The sequence below is a fragment of the Moschus berezovskii genome, chromosome 5 (assembly GCF_049115385.1).
Source record: "Moschus berezovskii isolate FMDL1 chromosome 5, NW_MosBer_1.0, whole genome shotgun sequence".
In the NCBI taxonomy this organism is placed as follows: Eukaryota; Metazoa; Chordata; class Mammalia; order Artiodactyla; family Moschidae; genus Moschus; species Moschus berezovskii.
The window spans coordinates 81,440,289-81,461,483 of record NC_142464.1 but is presented as its reverse complement, the minus strand read 5'-3'; the positions used below and the strand labels follow the sequence as shown (position 1 = coordinate 81,461,483).

Sequence of the window (21,195 nt, the reverse complement as noted above, 5' to 3'; positions counted from 1 at the left end):
ATAAACACTGACTGCCTGGGTCCCCACACCCACACACATACCCTCACCCTTAGGAAGCTTTCCTCTGATGGCCACACAAACCACTGAACATGCACCCTGAGAGTGCATCTTCCCACAGCCTTGCTCACACACTGGTTATTTATTTGAGCTCTCATGGGGAATCCTGCAACTCTCAGCTAGGAATTTCACTAACAAAGGGAGAGGAGGGACAACTGGGAGGACAGTCTAGATGCAGAGGGAAAGAAATTAAAATCTCTTTCAAAAGGGACCTCACATTGTATCATCCTAGCCTGATCCTCCCTTATAACTGATATTTGTACGTTCTGTGCCTGAAGAAAAAAAAAAAAACCAACAACTTTTCATTGATTGGGCTGTTGCCCAGGCTTTTAGTTTGTCATCCAGTCCACGGAGCTGCAAAATCAACCTCACCAAGCCTATGCTTTGAAATGAGGCAACATTTAACTGGAAGTCCATTCAAAATAAGGAGCTCAGCCCAAGGGTCCAGGGTCCTGCATTTCTTCCTTTTTCTCTCAGCTGTACCTCTCTCATCCCATCTTGGTGAAGAGTTCTCCTTTGCCAAGAAAGAGATCAGGGATAAGAAGGCAGTGCCGAGAAAGTTCCACGGGACTCTCAGAAGTCACTGCCTGAATACCAAAGCTGAATAACCAGGAGAGATGGAACTCTCGGCTGTTCTCCTCCTGCCCACGCTGCAGGTTTTTCAGGTCCCTGCTTGAGCGTGCACTCACAGGCGTAAATAAACGTGCTATCCACAGCCTGCGTCAGCCAACCCGGCTATTTAAGCAGGCTGGCATCAGCTAACTCAGCATCCAAATCCAGGGCTTGCCTTTGCTGCTTCCACGTAAGTAACTTTCAGAGGTTTGCCTTTCGGGCAGAGGAATGAATTTGTGTAGAGACTGGACTGAAATGTTGTTGTGACCGTGTTTGCTATTCTGATGGGAAAAGGTAGAGGCAAAAGGGAGAATTAAAGAGCAGGGAGCCGGAGAACGCTGAGGGGTGTGAGGCAACGTTTGCAATTCTGCCTTGGGGGGAAGGGGGATTTGGAGCCAGGGGGAGTCTGTGTTGACCTTTTGGCTAGCAGGTGAGATGTTTTTCTTTTCTCTCCTATCTCTGAAAGACATAGTGAAAGCAGCGCTTGTAGGACTGTGCTCAATGAATATGAATTTCTATCCTTTAGAAGTTGATATTGCTATTCTACACCTTAGTCTAAAATCAGATGTAGTATCATTTAAAAATATTTTTTGACCCAAAACGAGTCAAAATTTCCAAAAGTCTCTGGGTTGTTTAGAGGTGGCTCCCCTGAGAATGTGCAATGCTGTTTGTTGTTACTTCTGGTTCTCATAATCCTTATCAGTTATAACAATGAAAACATTGATCTTGTTTAAGATGAAAATAAATATGCTCTGGGGCTTTGCAGAAATGTAACTTTGTGATATTTGAGCACCAGGTATCTAGGCAGATTGTTAAGTAGAGTGGAATAAGAATTAAAAGGCACAACATACCACAAAGCTTAGGTGAGAAGATCTTAGACGAGGAATGCAAAAGAATGTCCATGAGGTAGCACTGACAGTCAACAGGGCCCTGGAGTGTGTTTAGTTCAGTAGGGTTAAGTATAACCGGAGTCCAGAAAACAAAACACAGGTACTGGGGATTGGGGAAGGCAAAAGTAGGGGGAGCAGATAGTAGGGAGTTTATAATTAGACATCATATTCATAAATGCATAGGACTAGAATAAGGAATGAAACATGATGTGAATTCCATGTGTGTGTGTTAGTAGCTCAATCGTGTCCAACTCTGTGTGACCCCATGGACTGCAGCCCACCAGACTCCTCTGTCCATGGAATTCTCCAGGCAAGAATACTGCAGTGGGTTGCCATTCCCTTCTCCAGGGGATCTTCCCGACCCAGGGATCAAACCCGGAATTCCATAGTTCCTCCTTTTGGATCTAGAGTCTGGTGATTAAGAATCTGGGGAAATCCAAGAGCTTTTTCCATGTAGTTCCCCTGCCCTCTGCCCCCAGTACTAATCTGGACGCTCATTTTCTGGATCCCTAGCAGTCCATGACCCTAAATAAATACTCTGATTTAAGAAATTTTTTAACTGAGCTGAAGCTGCTGACTAGGAACCTACAGAGAAGTAGTGGGGAGTTGAGACCATTAACATAGCAGGCACTTCTTGCCACCAAACCAAAGCTCAGTTGTAAGGTCATAAAGGTCTGATTTCCATCGAACAAATAATGATTAAGGGGTTTCTCTGAGCAAGGTTTAGTTGGGGGCCAAGAGGAAGAGAAAAGAAATAAAAGATGGCTTCTGTTCTTAAAGAGTTTGAAATCTCAAGTACAAGGATATAAGAAGCCAAGCAAAAAATAGTACATACTGCATGGCACAAAATGATAAAATATGCAAACTACTCTATAGTAACAGCAAGCAGCTCAGTGGTTACCTGAGACAGGGGAGCTGGAAAGACGGTTACGCAGATTAGGAGGGTTTGGGGATGATGGGTCCATTATCATGACTAGGCAGCCATTTCTCACTTGTGAAAACTGATCAGATTGCACACTTTAAACGTGCAGTGTTAGAAGCGTTATACTCAACAAGCAATAATTTAGCAATTCACCTTTTCTTTAGATAACTAAAAGCATTTCTAAGAATCTGCCTAAGCAACATAATGAAAATGAAAAACAAGTATTTTTGGGAAAAATTAACTCAGTAAATAAAGTGAAGGCCCAAACCATCAGGATGGTGGACTTTTATAGAACTGGAAGGGTCCCAGAGATCATCTAAGCCAGTGGTTGTGTACCTGGAGAAAAATACCTGGGATTGAGCCCCGCCCCAACCTATTAAATCAGAACCCAGGAATGGGTGGTTCCAGTATTACTTTTTAAAGCTCTGCAGGTGATTCTAATGTGCAGCTGGGGATGGGAATCAGTGAAACCCAAACCACTCACGAGACACATGGACAGAGCAGGGCCTGCCCTCGGCCACATGACCCCCCAACCCCTCGACCATCATGTCCCAGGGACCAAGGAGGATAGTGATAGGACCTCAGAGGATGAGGGACCCCCAAGACCACTGCTTCTGGGTCCTCAGCACTACACTTCCAACTCTAGTTAGGAAAGGGTATCCGGCGCATTTCCAGCAAATTCTTGGAACCCAGACATGTTCCCGGTGGCAGGAGCAACGAATTAGTCAGAGCCTCAAAGGTGCATTATTTAAGGATTGTGCCAACGTGTGAGAAGGGATGTTTCAAAACTAAAGCTTCCTTTTGTTTCCTACATAATATCTAATCTAAGCCAGGGGATTATAATTATTGAAAAGAATCAGGGCGGATGCACCAGGCGCTCTGCTCTGGGGGACAGCCAAGTTGGTCTTTCAGGAACTAGCCCGGGTTCTCAGCATTGGGATGAGTCTGTTTGGCACCATGGGTCTTTTCATCATGATTCCCAGGACAGCTTGGGCAGAAACATGAGTGGAGTTGAGTTTGTGGTTTCTACTCTTCCTGTGGGGCCCTCACCTTGGCACCTGTGTCCATGCAAGGGAGATTGTGGGGCTGCCCTTGGGGCCACAGAGCCTCACCTGCTCTGCCTGGGCCACCTGCCATGTTTCAGGTGGTTTATTCCATTTCTCCTCCAAGTCCAATAATTTCTAGGGTCTCATCCCCTTAGGACTTTGCTTACCCAGCTCTGGAAAACTAATTAAAGTTATAATGTTAATAGACAATGATTGTTTAATGAGTTATGTCGCTGCCTGGTATACTACATAAGTTCCGGGAAGATAACACATCTGGGAGTTCTTTGAATATAATTACCATTGGGAGTAATCAGCAGAATCAAAGTTTTAGGCAAAATGTGCTGTGTGGGAGACCTGGGTTCGATCCCTGGGTTAGGAAGATGCCCCGGAAAAGGGAATGGCAACCCACTCCAGTATTCTTGCCTGGGAAATCCCATGGACAGAGGAGCCTGCCGGGCTACAGTCCATGGGGTCACAAAAGAGTTGGACATGACTTGGCGACTAAACCATCACCATCACCGTAATCTCTATTACTCAGAATCCCAGGCAACTTGCTGGGGGAAATTATACCAAGATTGAGAGTTTTCGATAGAAGTCCTGCAGTCACTTCCCCTATCGACCTTCTTACACATTGTGGGCCCTAAGAGATTTCTTTTTCTGAATGAGTCTATTCTTTGTTAAATGCATTCATCCTCCTCAGAGATGGCTGCCTTTCATTTACCTTTCTGAGAAATAGAAAGTCACCGTCAGGTCAGTACATTAGAGATTAAGAAGTCAGTAAATTCTGCTCCCAGGGCTCTATAAATGTTACCTGCTTCCTTCTCAGGGCAGAAGGCTGGCACTGGCAGAACACCTTGCCCAGGCTTAGTGACAAGGGGCCTCCTCCCTTGGGGACCCAGTCCTGCAGCCTGGGGCAGGGCGTCCCCTTAGTTCCTGTGACTCTGACAGACTTTCTTGCATTTGGAAAGCTCAGATTGCTGCAACTCTTGTTGGCAAGTGGCAGCTATACTAGGTAGGGCCAGCCTCTGAAGAGGGGTGTGGTTGGGGTGTTCTTGGGGTGTTCTGAACCTCTCTCTGGGGAAGAAGAGTCTGCCCAGATACAAGAGCCACACAGCACAGAGTCCTGACTGGTGAGAACAGCCGTGAGCGAGGAGCGGAAAGGTGAGCATCGCCCTGGGCCCCTGGGGACCAGGAGACAGCAGACCCAAGCTCTGGGGTAAAGGATTAGACTGCTGCCACCAGGGTAACACCCTCAAATTTGGTTTAATGCTGCAGATGAAGCCAAATGTTTCTTCTTACCATTCAGTTTCACCAAAAAAAAATTTTATTTTTTTAAAATAAGTAACAGGTTTGCACCACTGATGAAATAGGGTGGTAAAACAATGACAGAATTTCTACCTTCTTGGGATGACATGTCTGAATATTTTCCCTTTATCTTTGTTTCTGTATTCTCTCAGTGTGGAATGGCTTACTTTTCTTGGATATACATATATATTTTAAGGCTGTGTCATGATCTGTTACCCAGATCAGTTTTTGGATTTTGTTGATGGCTTCCTCCAAACTGAAAAAGCCAGGTGAACAGGGCTATGCAATGATGAAATTGTTAGAGGGGTGGCCTGTGGCCCGGAGTGATTTAAGAAGTACTATCCTGCCTATTAAAAAACAACACCTGAGGAGGGACTCCGTGCTTCCATGCCGGGGGCACAGATTCAATCACCGGTCAGGAACTAAGATCCTGAATTCCATGTGGTGCCGCACCCACCACCCCCACCCCAAAAAAAAAACCCCAACAACTGAGGATCCCAAGGCAGCCCCTGGACCACACCTGTCCTGTCCACAGGCCTTGGGCCAGTGCAGAACAGGCTTGAGGCTGCAAATAAAAGGGCCTGTCCTCACACAGGGGTTGCCTGCATCTGCCCTCTTCCTGGCCCGGCTCCCTTAGCCTCCCCTGCCTGCCAGTGACCTTGATGTGGCTTTAGGGTTCCAGTGCTGTTGATTCTGAACACAGGCAGGGTCTGGGTCGTATGACTGCCTGACCAAACAGGTGCAGATCAGGCTGTCCTTTTTAATGGCTGGGAAAGTGCCTTGATCTTTAGGTGATGCAGCAAACACTCCTCCACAGATCTCCAAGGTAGACAGGTCCTCGCAGTGCAGATAGCCTAGCCTGGGAAGCAGAGCAGGAGTCTGGTGGTCAGGAACCCGTTATGTGTTCAGCTCTATTTCAGCTATGATGGAATTTTAAAGCAGGAGGGAAAAGCCTAAAACATCAGCTGTTCCAGTATATTACTACTAGTGCCTCCTTTCATTCTAAAAAATACCTGACCTTGAGTGATATACTATTTGGTCACCTCTGACTACAGTATATGAAGGTACAAGAGAGTAGGGTGAGTTGCCCTGTATCTTGGGTTAGTTGGAGGCTGAGCTGACTGTGAACCCAGGCCTCCCCAATCCTCATTCTGGCCTCTCTGCCAAGTCACTCACTCCCCAATGACTCAGGTTCCCTGTGGGAAGCATTGTATCTGTCCTGTCCTGCCAGAGAGCTGGTTTATTTATATTGGCACACCAAAAAGAAGTTCAAAATGAATGCTAGGGGTTCAAGGAAACTTGTGATCAACAAATCACAAGGTCAAGTTACTCTGATATTTGCTTTAGGCTCTTGTTAGCACATGGCCATGTTTAGGACATGATAGAAGATCTTTTGAAAGTAGAGAAGTTAAGCTTTTCAGGTGGCACTAGTGGTAAAGAACCCACCTGCCAATGTAGGAGACTTAAGAGACTCAGTTTCAGTCCCTGGGTTGGGAAGATCCCCTGGAGAAGGGCATGGCAACCCACTGCAGTTTTCTTGGCTGGAGAATCCCATGGACAGAGGACCCTGGAGGGCTACAGTCTACAAGGTTGCACAGAGTTGGACATAACTGAAGAGACTTAGCACTCACATTGCTTTTACCCATCCTCATATAATTTCTTGTAATTTACTTCTGATGGTTTTGATAAAAAGTGATCAAACATAAAAATCCAGTCAGATCATTCATGAATGAACTATTCCATCTTTATATGTTAAAAACAAAAACAAAGTCACATAAGGCAGACACTGATCCACTCTAATCTCTTTGTGTACACCGGGCGGGAAACTAATAGCAGTCATTCCAGCTATTAGATCTAGATGGATCACGAAGGAAGCTTCCTGTAATTCTTAAGGGCATGACAGATCTGTTTAGATAGTCTAGTTTTTGTTGATGTATTTCGTTTCCTTCCTGTGTGCTTGCTCCCTGAGGAAATTTACATAAATGATTTTCCCTAGTGCTTATATTCCCTCCCTCCTTTCCAAATTTCTAGTCTACTGGCCCAGGAGTGAAATCTGTTTTTTTAAAAAATCTTTAATTCAATAATTTATGCCTGGAAGTGCTTATCACTTTATTATGTGTTCTTCATGCTCTTTGTGAATAGTAGAATAGCATCCTTTGGAGATGACTAGAACTGAGGTTTATGAAGCATGTGTGAAGAAAGAGGGAGGTCTTCTCCTGCCTTCATTAGCCTGGTACCCAGTTCAGGGTTCCACAGTTTAAAAGGAAAGAGAGTCTTTCAAACTAGCTCAAAAGAAATAAGTCTATGAGGAGTGGCAAAAGGACCCTATGCTGTTTAAATTGGGTGAGAGAAGGCTAGAGAGTCATTTGACGATGGCACTGAAAAACATGGAATATATGAACATGGAGGTCAATGACCAGATATTCACCTTGCCCTTTGGGGAAAAAAGCCAGCCCAGGTAGTCTGCAGCATGAAGGGTATGAGGTAAGCTGTAATATATTCCCTCATTATGCAGCAAATACATTGGAAAGAATTATTCAGGCAAGCTCTGAAAGATGGGGCAGTCCAACAATATTTTCATCTTTAAAGTTTTTTTTTTTTGTCTTTAGGTTCATGTTGAATTAACATATTCCTTAATTCACAGAGCACACAAGACTCTTCTTAGGTTTTATATCTCATTCTATTTCTTTTGCTCTCCCAGTCTCCCTCATTCTTGCTCTCTCTTTTAACTCAACACCACATTTTTATGGTCTACCTATGTTGCCAATTATATTTCTAATATTTCCAGTGCATTATTTCTAACTCCATTTTAATAGTCTGCTACTTCATCCATTGGTTTATCTAATCCTCTAGTTTTAGACATTTTTTCTCCCTACAATTCTCACAAATGTTGCTATAATGAATACCCTCGCAGGTATATTTAACCACCATTTAGATCTGGTTGGTGGAGGACAGAAATGGAGGGGAGTGGGCTAGATGGCCTGTGTTTTCTCTAAGCAATAGGGAATATTGAATCGCCCATACAAAACGGAGATGCCTGATATTGTAAGTTCTAGTCTAGTATTTCACAGAGAAGGAAATGGCAACCCACTCCAGTATTCTTGCCTGGAGACTCTTATGGATGGAGGAGCCTGGTGGGCTGCTGTCCATGGGGTTGCACAGAGCTGGACACAACTGAAGTGACTTGGCATGCATGCATGCATTGGAGAAGGAAATGGCAATTCACTCCAGTATTCTTGCCTGGAGAATCCCAGGGATGGAGGAGCCTGGTGGGCTGCCATCTATGGGGTCACACAGAGTTGGACACGACTGAAGTGACTTAGCAGCAGCAGCAGTCTAGTATTTCAAACATTTAGAAGCTTCACTAAGTTTCTTTTATCAGACTTTAAAAACTGATTGAAATAATTTTCTAGAACTTAAAGAACGTGATCTTCAGCAATAACTCCTTCTCGATGTTATTTTCTTAAACTTAAGTTGGAAATTTGAGAAGCATTTCATTTCTTTGTATTGCTGACTGGTTACTGGACAAAGCAAATGAAATATTTTAAGAAATCTTATTAGGAATAAAGCGGAGTGACGTTTATATGGTGTTTTGCTACATTAATGATCGGAAAACCTGATGTTATCAGTTGCCCAACATTGTATTCTGAACCACTGAAAGCTGGATTAGAACCTTAACAATGGTATCTTATATCTATACCATGTTTATAATTTATAGTGACATTCATAAACTTAATCTGTCTTACTGAATCCTACAACAACTCTGTGAGACAGGTGGAGTAGGATTATAGCTTCAATTATGAATCAAGATTGCTGGGAGAAATATCAATAACCTCAGATATGCAGATGACACCACCCTTATGGCAGAAAGTGAAGAGGAACTCAAAAGCCTCTTGATGAAAGTGAAAGAGGAGAGTGAAAAGTTTGGCTTGAAGCTCAACATTCAGAAAACAAAGATCATGGCATCTGGTCCCATCACTTCATGGCAAATAGATGGGGAAACAGTGGAAACAGTGTCAGACTTTATTTTGGGGGCCTCCAAAATCACTGCAGATGCTGATTGCAGTCATGAAATTAAAAGACGCTTACTCCTTGGAAAGAAAGTTATGACCAACCTAGATAGCATATTAAAAAGCAGAGACATTACTTTGCCAACCAAGGTCCGTCTAGTCAAGGCTATGGTTTTTCCCGTGGTCATGTATAGATGTGAGAGTTGGACTGTGAAGAAAGCTGATCACCGAAGAGTTGATGCTTTTGAACTGTGGTGCTGGAGAAGACTCTTGGGAGTCCCTTGGACTGCAAGGAGATCCAACCAGTCCATTCTAAAGGAGATCAGTCCTGGGTGTTCATTGGAAGGTCTTATGCTAAAGCTGAAACTCCAATACTTTGGCCACCTCATGCGATGAGTTGACTCACTGGAAAAGACTCTGATGCTGGGAGGGATTGGGGGCAGGAGGAGAAGGGGACGACAGAGAATGAGGTGGCTGGATAGCATCACCGACTCGATGGACATGAGTTTGAGTGAACTCTGGGAGTTGGTGATGGACAGGGAGGCCTGGTGTGCTGTGATTCATGGGGTCGCAAAGAATTGGACACGACTGAGTGACTCAACTGAACTGAACTGATAGATGAAGAAATGGAGGTTCAGAATAATTAAGTGAGTTGTCCAAAGTCACTTGGAGACTTAAGTGCTACTGTTGGGAGGAGCATGCAGGTCTTCTGATGCTCCATCCAGGCTCTTTCTGCAAAATTATATCTGATGCTCAGAGAAAAGATCTACTGTAGGTTAGAGCTAGCTTTCTGGTCTATCTGTCCTTTCCAATTATTTTGTGATGTTAATGGTTAGGCTAGAGCTGCATGCCCTCTGTTAATCCCATTAGCTGAACACCTGTTCATAGAAAGCACTCAATGGGGGAAAAAAATAAGGCCCATATAACTGAGTATCATGGCAACAAGCACCATGCATGGTTGGACTTTGGCATAATTTGGAGCTCTACAAAGAAACCAGGTGTGTGTCATTTTATCCATTACTTAAAGTACAGTCATAAAATAAGAATGGTAGTTGGACCATAAAAAATAATAATTGATTCAAGTGTATTTGTGCAAAGAGATAATTTCATTCTATAAAAGAACCTTTCCAGCAAATGCACAAACAACCTGAGGAAGTTACGCCTGCTTGCACTGGGCAGGTTTCAACAGCCTGAACATCTACTGATCATGCATGTGTAGTCCCATGAAGGTGCCCAACTACTGTTCCTTACTAGGTAATTAGGACTCAGGCAAAAATACTATATAACCCAGAATACATTTTGAAAAACAATAAATCATGATGACATGTCCCCAGAATTACAAATGAACAGCCCTCTTCAGAGTCAGGCACAGGAGTGAGAATATTTTCAGAAAGAAACTAATTTTTTAACATTCTAAAGTGACAGAATGACCACAGAAAAATATGACAATTCTACTTTATTCCAATTATCTATGCATGGTTTAGAGGGACCAAATTTTTAAAATACCAGACTGATTCCCATCATCAGAATTTAAAGTATATTTTTATTTTTTATTTGGCTGTTCTAGGTCTTATGAGGGATCATAGTTGTAGCATGGGGAATCTAGTTCTATGACCAAGGGTGGAACCCAGACCTCTTGCATTGGGAGGGCAGAGTCTTAACCACTGGACCATCAGGGAAGTCCCAACTTTTAAGTTTTCGAGCATCCTTCCTTTTCTATGCAACAAGCTCATGCACCTCAATACTTACTTAATATAATTAATGTTCTAAATAAAATATAATTAGGAAGATTAATGGGTGACACAAAAACTAATTTCAAAAATATACTCTAAAACATAAAAAGAATGTTATTCTGCCCCTTTGACTTATTTGTGCCATTTTCCTTCTCCACAAACTTCAGAAAGTTGATCTTTTGTTACTTGATTCTTAGTAGTGCAAATTTGTCTTTATGTTTAATGGTTTTCTTTAGAAATACCATAACAAGTCTAATTTCTTCATGTGTTAGAGCATCAGACATTTTTCAAACAGAAGGTTTGATGATTCAGTTTTCTTCACAAGTTTCATGCCTCCTGTTTTATCTGGTTTGAAAAGGCTTGGCTCTGTATCATGGAAATCTCTAGTGCAAGCCATTTTCGTTTTATTTATGTTTGATCATAGGACCAGTCCCTGTTTGATATGTAATAGGTATTCACACTTACTAAGCTCTAGTACAACTCTGCTAACAATACCCAAAGCAGGCAGAAGCCCAAGCACTATTCACCCTGTGAGAGAAATTATGTGTATTCAAACTGAAATAAAAATGAAAGTTAGGAAATTTGAAGCTATAGTGTATCTTTTTACCTTTTAACCATAGAGCTGCAACAGTATGCTTTCTTGAGAGCAAAAAGCAGCCTCCTATTCAATACTTTGGGTAGGTATATGTGGTCTGTCCTCAAGATCCTAATAAGGCCTGCATCTTGCTAATACATAACAGTAGCTCAGATTCCTAAATTCAAAGGAGAATGTTTACTATCCCACACCAAAGTAAGAAGTTTAACGCTTTACATGTAATGAGGGGACTAGACGTCCAGGTTTGCCTGGACATTTTTGATATACGCCGGTTGTTCTGGTGTAATTATTCAAGTAATCCTTTTACACTTAAATGTCACCACTCAAGTGATGACAAATTATATGGCCATGTTAATTTAACAGATAGATTGAATATAAAAAAGCACCGTGGCTCAAAATGTTTCTTGGGTCCCTCAGTTGTCCTTTGAAGTAGAAACTAGGTACAAAGTGTTGAATAGATCATGGACATGGTCTAGGGCGGGGACACTGTACTCCCCTTTCTCAGGTCCATGACATCATTAAACTGCTGATGAAGAATAACATGAAAATTCAAAACCCAGGCTATTCTGATCATCAGAATTTAAAAAGAGAAACGATCTCAGAGGTCATCTGACCCAATAACTTCACTTTTTCTGGCTGAAGAAATAATCATGACACTCTTGGAAAAGTGCATGTTATTTTACAGCTTTCTAAGTTGTTTCATGAGCATAATACTCAGTAATTTCATTGAATCACAACCAGAGTAAATAGGCAGGAAGGGAAGTTTTTATTCATATTTTACAGAGAAGAGAACTAAATTTCAAATAGGTATAAAAAAAAATTCCCCAAACCAAAAAAACCAAACCTCAGCCAAGATAATGTAACTATTAAGTAGAGGCGTTAAAGTTGAAATCAGCTCTGACTTCTTGCTCAGTGATCTTTCCATTATTCCAAACCAGTTTAATATTTTCACTTGTGAAAAGGTTGGCTTGAAGCTCAACATTCAGAAAACAAAGATCATGGCATCTGGTCCCATCACTTCATGGGAAATAGATGGAAAAACAGTGGAAACAGTGTCAGACTTTGTTTTTTTGGGCTCCAAAATCACTGCAGATGCTGATTGCAGCCATGAAATTAAAAGACGCTTGCTCCTTGGAAGGAAAGTTATGACCAACCTTGATAGTATATTAAAAAGCAGAGACATTACTTTGCCGACCAAGGTCCGTCTAGTCAACGCAATGGTTTTTCCCGTGGTCATGTATGGATGTGAGAGTTGGACTGTGAAGAAAGCTGATCGCCGAAGAATCGATGCTTTTGAACTGTGGTGTTGGAGAAGACTCTTGAGAGTCCCTTATACTGCAAGGAGATCCAACCAGTCCATTCTAAAGGAGATCAATCCTGGATGTTCATTGGAGGGACTGATGCTAAAGCTGAAACTCCAATACTTTGGCCACCTCATGAGACGAGTTGACTCACTGGAAAAGACTCTGATGCTGGGAAAGGTTGGGGGCGGGAGGAGAAGGGGACGACGGAGAATGAGATGGCTGGATGGCATCACCGATTCTGTGGACATGAGTTTGAGTGAACTCCGGGAGTTGGTGATGGACAGGGAGGCCTGGCGTGCTGTGATTCATGGGGTCGCGGAGAGTCGGACACGACTGAGCGACTGAACTGAACTGAACTGAACTGAATGAGGATTTAACATGTATTCCCCTACATATAATTCATCTGTTAAAGAAACACAAACATTCCCTCTTTAACTAAAGCTACATACTTGAGAGAACTTTATTTCTGCTTCTCTTTCCCTTCCCACCTATAAAGAGTTCTGGCCACCAACTAAACTGTTTTTGTCTGACAGTTCCACTTAGGGACTGGCTAAGGAAATGTGAGGCACAAAATCTTTCCTACCCTCTTTTCCTTGTGTCTTGGGCAAAAGGATGAGGAGGAGAGGACTGTGCAAAGTAACCTCTGGCTTTTTCTTTACCATTCACATCATTAATCGTATCTCAGATGACCTGCTTTACACATCAATCCTTCTCAACATTCCCCTTTTCTTCTTCCTCTTTCCCCCTCCTTAGTTCATCTAGGACACACAGACAAAATGCAGCTCTAATTACTATGCCTTCATATCAAGTCAAAGATAAGCCATAATTTTTGAGTGAAAATAAATTTCAATCAACACGTGTTTGATCATAAGCCTTCACTACACACCCAACAAAGTGTCAGGGACTATTCTGCCTACTTCACATGCATCATAGTTGTGCTATAAGCCTCTAATATTCTCAAAACTTTCCCTGCCAAACCCCTTTCATATCTGCAGCAAAACCTCATCTCTCTTAAGTCAAATTTTAATTAACACTCCTTTTTCTTAAGCATTGCTTTCAAAATAAAGAAATGATTTCCTATTAAATTTCACTAGGATAATTCATCAGGATTATTTTCTATTCTTTTCAGTTATGAATTATACAGCATTTCAATTACACTCCCTTTTGTGGGTTAGCCTGGGATTCTATCTATATAATTATAATGCCATATTTTATAGTATTATTTCTAGAGAAAAATTTCTGAATTCATAACAATCATAGTGGAAATAAACCTTTGAAAAGCAACCTGCCTACAAAATGGAGATCTCCTCTAAGAAGATTGTGGAAATGGGATTGCCCTCTTTCATTTGCCCGTTTATTTCCAAGGAGGTACACTGAGTGCTCCACTTATTTCACAAAAGGAATCAAAGGTTTTTTTATTGATTTACACTATTTTCCCATGTTTCCATATACAAATCTTTGTATCAGAACATGAGTTGGGCTATCAGTGAAAAGAACTCAGTGTCCAGGCAAAGAATTTTATGTCCAGAGTTAATTAATGATTAATTCACTGCTGGAAGTCATTCACTTCCAACAGTTTTTCATAATATCTTGCTATTTTCTGTAAATGGCTATAGAACGTCTGGACTGCTGAAGGATTTGTTCCAACAATAGTCTTAGGAGGTTCCTTAATCAAATCAACAAAACTGTGTACATGTAGGGGTTAAAATAGCAGCAATACTCACTAAGATCCAGCTGATCTGGTTGGAGCCAACCCATCTGACCCATTCTGTCAGATGCTGTAATTCTTTCTCGTTTGTATAGTGTATTATTCATATAATATCATCTTTCAAGTACATCTGTACCAATTAAAGAAGAGAATGTGTGTGGGGGAGAAGAAGCTAGCCTGACTGGTGGCGCTGCTGGTATTAACTGAAATCACAACTAATCCATTGAGCTGGGTCAGAGTCATATCTGGTCACCAGCGTTGAGAAACGTGTCACAGGGAGGAAGCTCTGCTCTCGGACCAGCCCCACCCCACGGAACCTGGAGCAGACAGGGGACACAGCCTCACTCCTGTCCCAGGGGCGCCACTCAGCTTGACTGCCCCGCTTCCTGCAACCAGCTATCAGGGTGCTTCTGTCTACCTAGCGACTTGGTACACAGAGGAAAGGAAGTGTAATGGTAAAAAACATGGATGCAGAAATTACACTTTCTGGGTTTTAATGCCTGCTCTGCCACTCATTTGATTTTTGACTTGGAGAAAGTTATACACATCTCCTTGGGGAAAGTGTATAATTTCCATCAGTTTACACATGTATTAAGGGAGACAATAAGAGTGTCTATCACATAGTGTTATTGTTCTTCTAACAATTAAATGAGTCAATATGTCTAAGACATTTAGGACTGTGCCTGGCACATAATAATTACCCAATACATATGTTATTGTGAAGTTTCTGTATCTGATTCAAAAATAGGAATCAGCTCTGTGTTGTTTGGGACAGTGAGAACCAAAGGGCATTATTATGAGGCTAGAATGTTATTTTTTCCAGTGTTATGTTTTGGTTTTGAACATGGCAGGTCCTGATTTTTGAAAACACAGAACACTATCTTCCTAACTTTTGTCCTAAATCAAGTCATGCCAGATGCCGTTGGCTACATTCAATTCAAAAGACACACAATGAGCACCTGTTAAGTGGTAGACACGCCTAATGAATGCTGGAGAAATGGAAATGTGTAAGAGATGACATAAACACCAAGGAAAGCCTATAATTGGGTAGGGAAGACAAGCCCATGAACAAATTATTTCAAAACGACTTCAATTTGGTCATTATTCTCATAGGCCAAGACAGCCTCAAAAAAACTCTACTCACCAATTCATAGAATAATTGTTTCTGCTTATTAACTTCCTCACTACTCAACTTCTATCCTAGTAATGCTTTCTCATTAATAGAAGAAAGTATTAGTTAGGGAGTGGTGGTGAGGAATGAGCAAAGAAACTAATATTTTATGGAAAATATCAATAACTAAGTTCAAATCAATATACAATGTGTAGAACTGCTAATGAGAAAAACTGCCACCCCATCTGGTTAGTAGTGAGAAGTTCCATCCAGGAATATCTCTTAAGATGGAGCAAAATATACAGCATTTGATTTTTTTTAAAAAAAGGTTCTGATTTCAAACATTGTGCATTACCATTCCAGAAAGATAAAAAAGGGATTGAAACTCAGAAAGAGTGAAACTTACAGTTCTTACCAGTTTACTACCCAGAAGATGCCCTACTGAACTATGGTTTTTAAAAAACAATAGTACAAGGACTGGGGCTTCCTAGGCAGCGCTAGTGGTGAAGAACCCTCCTGCCAATGCAGGAGACATAAGCGACACAGGTTCTATCCCTGGGTCAGGGAAGGTCCCCTGGAGGAGGGGATGACAACCCACTCAGTATTCTTGCCTGGGAAATTCCATGGACAGAGGAGCCTGGCAGGCTACAGTTCATAGGGTGGCAAAGAGTCAGACATGACTAAAGTGGCTTAGAAAGAACACATGCGTAAGGATTTCCCTGGTGATTCAGTGGGTAGGACTCTGCACTCCCAAAGCAGAGGGCCTGGGTTCCATCCCTAGTCAGGGAACTAGATCCCACATGCTACAACTAAAATCCCGCATGCCACAAGGAAGACCTGGCACTGACAAATAAGTTAGTTACTTTAAAAAATAGTATTTTCCATAAGCAAACACTTTACAGTTTAGAAACACTTTCCTTACAACAATATCATATGAACTTTACAACAGAGCTGTGAACTAGACTCAGGTGTGTATTATTATACCCCTTCTTTCCATGAAAGAAATGGAGACTCAGCAAAGTGATATTTCAAATGATTAGTGCTCAAGATTTCTAATTATTTGACCTTTCGACTACATTAACTCAAGTTTCAGTTTGCTTTTAATTCTGCTGGGTTTCCTGAAATAGAGGAGCTTCCTAAGGCAAGAGGAAAGCAAGTCTAAAGAGGTGGACCTGGAAAGCACTAAGCCGAATTAGCAAATACACAGAACACATATATAGGATATACAGAACTTAAAGCAAGGCAGCATTTCATATTTTTAAGTCTTAGCTTAACTCCTAAAAGATATGCAACCCCAGAGCAGGGCTGAAACACTGAAAACTAAATCTGATGATACCTTTGCCTAACAAAACTTTGAGAAGTGAGAGGTACTTAGGATGGTAGCATTGCTGGTGACCAGTTGGAATAAATGAATTCAAGCACTAAGCCTTCCTGCCCCACGGAGTCAAGTGCAGCATGTTTTGGGAAAATAAAGCGTGCTTGTCATTGTGAGCTGGTAGGTGGTTCCATGTGTGCCCATAGCTGTTACACTGGATCAGAAGTTAAGAGTTCAGATCTTACCAGACAAACTTGAACGTTTCCCCAAAATGTACTTCAAAGTGTGGAGTCAGAACAAAACTTAAAAAGGGGGTGATTTCATTCTCTCTGTTGCCTTGGTGTCACGTAGATACTAGGGCTTTCCCAGGAGAGGTGAGGAATTCTACAAGAGGGATGGGCTGTGGCAGCCACTAAAGGAATGAGGCTGGAGAGACCAGTCAGTCAGAAATGGCCTGGCTGCCTCAGTTCCAGTTCTTCACTAAAGGGAAAGACCACGACTAAAACTGGAGCTCAAAGATCCAAGTAGGTGATTTAATCATATCTTAGAATTTCTGTGACATCAAAAGAGTGTAAGGAGACTGTATTTTGGAAGCAGGCATCAATCTTGCTCATGACATCAAGAGCTGACATTACAGCTGTGGCCAGAATAAAAAGGAGAATTCTGAGTCTTCCTCTGACACTGTAGATAAGTTAGTTAACCTTTCTTGACCACAAAACAGGACCAATTCCATTCTGATTTTTAAGAGAAGATTGTGAGCAAAAGTGAAAGAACTAATAATAACCAGCTTTTAAACTGGAAGGCAGTACCCCCATGATCATGGTATTGCAGTTCAAACACTGAGCACATTAGTTGATCTCACATGTTTATATCCTATTTTAAGCCCACAGCCAAATAATCTCTTTTATCCTTCCTGCCTATCCCTACATCCTTTCTCCTTCCTTATTCAGTTGTTTTAAGTCCATCTCTGTCGTTTTGATCTGGAGACTTTGATATTTGCTTTAAGGGTGAGGGAACAATAAACTGATATGGCTAACACATTTTTAAAGTGCAGATTCAAGTCCTGACTCCCAGGAGCTCTGTAGAAGGGAAGATAGAAACGTTTTTAGCATTATACAGACAAAAGGTCTGCTGTAATTAGTTTTCCATCCATCTTTCCTATTGTTCTTGGTGACCAGTGGAAATAACCAGCTAGCCTGAAGACAGTCTAAACTCTCCAAAAATACCTCAAATCTCCTTCTGGGCTCTGGCAGGAAACACTCTTTTTACACACTAAATAGTAAATGTATGGAAACTTTTAGCATCAAGAAGTTAAGCAGGATGGAAACATAAACATAAAGCTTCAAGAAGGTTTGAAAAAATATCTAACCATTTTGGAAAAAAACAGTTTGACAATGCAAGTGTTGATGAGAATGTATAGCAAAGGAAATGCTATCCACTGCTGGTAGCAGTAAGTTTTTCTTTTTTTTTTTTCATTTGCAGTTTTTAAAAACTAATCTTTATTGGAGTATTGTTGCTTTACAATGTTGTTAGTTTCTACTGTACAGCAAAGTGAGTCAGCTTTACATATGTATCCCCCCCCCCTTTTATGTATTTTCTTCCCATTTAGGTCACCAAAGAGCATTGAGTTCCCTGTGCTATATTTGTCCCCTGTTCTTATTAGTTATCTATTTTATACATGGTATCAATAGTGTATGTATGACAATAGTATAGTTTTGTTCAACAATTTTGGAAAAGAAGTTGGTATAATGTTGTAAAGCTACTAGTCACATACCTTATGACCAGTTCCACTCCTAGAGAAATCTTCTTAAAAGTGCTTCAGAGGACATATACAAAAATGTTCAGAGACACAATGTTCATAATAGCAAAACACTGGAGACAACCCAAATATCCACCAACAGGAAAAGACATAAATGCATTGTAGTATGTTCACTAAATGGAAACAACTGAATATGAATGAACTTCTCTACATGCTGAGATATGAATGAATCTTGGAAACATGTTGATGGACAAAGCAATTCACAGAAGAATTATATATAGTGTGATATCATTTTTATAGATCTCAAAAACATAAAAACTTTTTTAAAAGCTCTTTTAGGGATGCAAACATATGTGACAGAACTAATTTCCCCACAATATTGTAAAGTAATTAGCCTCAAATTTAAAAAAATGTTTTTAAGTAAAAATAAAAAGAATAATTTTAAAAAAATACTAAATCTTCTAATTTCAAGGTAATAAATATTAAAAAAGAGAAAAATATAAAAAAGAAAAAATTTAGGTCATCTGTAGTCCCACAGTCTAGATATAAATAAACACTGTTAACATTTTGTTGTATTTTCCTCTGTTTTTTTTAACAAGTAAAATTGTAATCAATATAGCATTAAAAAGTCTTTTCCTATTTAGATTTGGAAACTTGTTTATCTGAAGGCAGCAAAGATGCTACGTGTGTAGGTATATTCATAACCTAATGTTCAGTTTTAAGTTGTATTATACAAATTGTCTATATAAATGATAATTTAAACTTTAGCATTTCCTGCATTGTAAAATTCAAGAATTTAGAGAATCATTTGTCAAGGTTGGCAAATCTCTTCCACTGTAATCTTTGGTTTCTAAATCAATTATGGAAATTGTATGGTAATAGGGTAGAAGGAATTTTCCTTATGATGATCTGCTTTCTTAAATTCTAATGTTGGAGTTCCCTGGTGTCGCAGTGGTTACAAATCTGCCTGCCAATGCAGGGGACACAGGTTGGATCCCTGGTCTGGGAAGATTCCACATGCCGTGGAGCAACTAAGCCCACGTGCCAGAACTGCTGAGTCCGAGCTCTAGAGCCTGTGCTTTGGGACAAGTGAAAGCACCGCAATGAGAAGCCAGTGCTCCGCAACAAAGAGTAGGTCGTGTTCGGCAGCTACAGAAAGCCCGTAAAAAGCAAAGAAGACCCAGCACTGCCAAAAATAAATTAAGAAAAAATTCTAATTGTGCAGCAGAAAGTTAACACAACATTGTAGAGCAATCGTACTCCAATTTAAAAAAAGAAAAAACTTGAAAGAAAATAGAATTTTTTTTTTAAGATTGATTTTATTTTTTGGCTGTGGTGGGTTTTTCGCTGCTGCATGAAGGCTTTCTCTAGTCGAGGTGAGCAGGGGCTACTCTTCATTGTGAGCTCTGACTTCTCATTTCGGTGGCTTGTCTTTTCATCGCGATGCCTTGTCTTGTTGCAGGGGCTTAGTTGCTCCTGGGCACATGGGATCTCAGATTCTTAACCACTGAATCACCAGGGAACCCCAAGAATACGTTCTATTTGAAAAAGATTTTTAAAGGGTTTTATATTATTTATGAATTTTTCAAAGCATAGTGAAATTTCTTGTAATAATTCATGATATTAAAGACATTTTCCACATTCCTGACCATATATACAAAAGGTAAATAGTGTAATGCCTAATTTCTTTTCCAAAGTATATTTTTAGAAGTTTATTCCTTTAAAACTACCTCAACCCACTTTCTGCTCAAGTGAGGAGATGATATACAGCAGCAGAGTTAGAAGATACTTTGAAGCATCTTTACAGTGTAAGAAATAAGAAGGCCTAAACGTTTATAGTTGATTTTAACGATTAAGTTGCAAAATCTTGTGAGAGCCGAAATACTTTTTGTGTTTCTGCCATGCTGGCTTCCTACAGTGTGGTTTTGGTTCAGGAGGTCTGTAGTGGTCCTGGACATTTCTACAGGTGATTGTAAGGCCCAGCAGGCATGAGAACTACTGTTCTAAGCTTAAAGACATTAACCACCAGGTTCATATTTAAAGAACAAACAGAAACAAGAAAAGTCCTTTCCTTTAACATAGCCTTGTGTTAGCCTGAGGAAGCAGATCGATATTCTACTCCTATGTATCAATTTCTGAGAGACACTGACAGCCTGGGTGATCCCCCCTGGCACTCCATCCAGAGTAGCTCAGTAAGTGACCAGGAGGAAAACTCTGCTTCCAAAGATCCACCACTTTCCTTGGAGAAATGGTGGCATGTTATTTTTTTCACTTAAGAAAATACAGAATGAAAAAAAAAAAAAAGAAAATACAGAATGGTTCAAGAGCTCATTGCTTCCAGAAAGTTCACAGTGAACATAAAGGAGACACAAGCTAAAGTAAATTGGGAGATGACCCTAAAGAATGATGCATCTGCTTCCTTTGTTTTGTCAATTCACCATGGGACAGTTTATGAGGAGTATCTGCCACTGATCACTTTTTTTTTTAATGTATTTATTTGACTGTACTGGGTCTTAGTTGTGGCTTATGGGATCTAGTTCCCCGACCAGGAATTGAACCCAGGGCCCCTACATTGGGAGTGAGGATTCTCAGCCACTGGACCACCAGAAAAGTCCAGGAAGTCCCATGCCACTGATAACCTTTTTCTCTTAGTTTGGTATTTTCGGCATTACAGAGAGGTCAGAATGGCTGGGACGGGGAGGAGAAGATGGTAAATGTGAGCCCAGAGAGATTTCTGCAGATTCCAGCTAGTAGCACTCTTCATGAGCTGGTTCATATAGGTAGATGCTTTCAAATAAATAAATGACTATAGGATTAAGGGACAAAGG

At 40.9% G+C, this 21,195-nt stretch overlaps 1 protein-coding gene and 1 long non-coding RNA gene across 3 annotated transcripts in view; one reads left to right on the top strand and one right to left on the bottom strand.

Moving 5' to 3' along the window:
- LOC148777863 (uncharacterized) overlaps positions 1-21,195 on the bottom strand; it is a 44,892-nt gene that overhangs the window by 20,212 nt on the left and 3,485 nt on the right. The window lies entirely within an intron of this gene.
- The window catches only part of HOPX (HOP homeobox), a 32,141-nt gene continuing 11,647 nt past the window's right edge, over positions 702-21,195 (top strand). Inside the window, exon 1 of one of the 2 annotated variants that reach the window (XM_088836358.1) lies at positions 702-859. The gene's annotated coding sequence lies outside the window, so the exon portion shown is untranslated. The remainder of the gene's footprint in view (positions 860-21,195) is intronic. The other variant, XM_088836360.1, reaches the window with a different exon arrangement.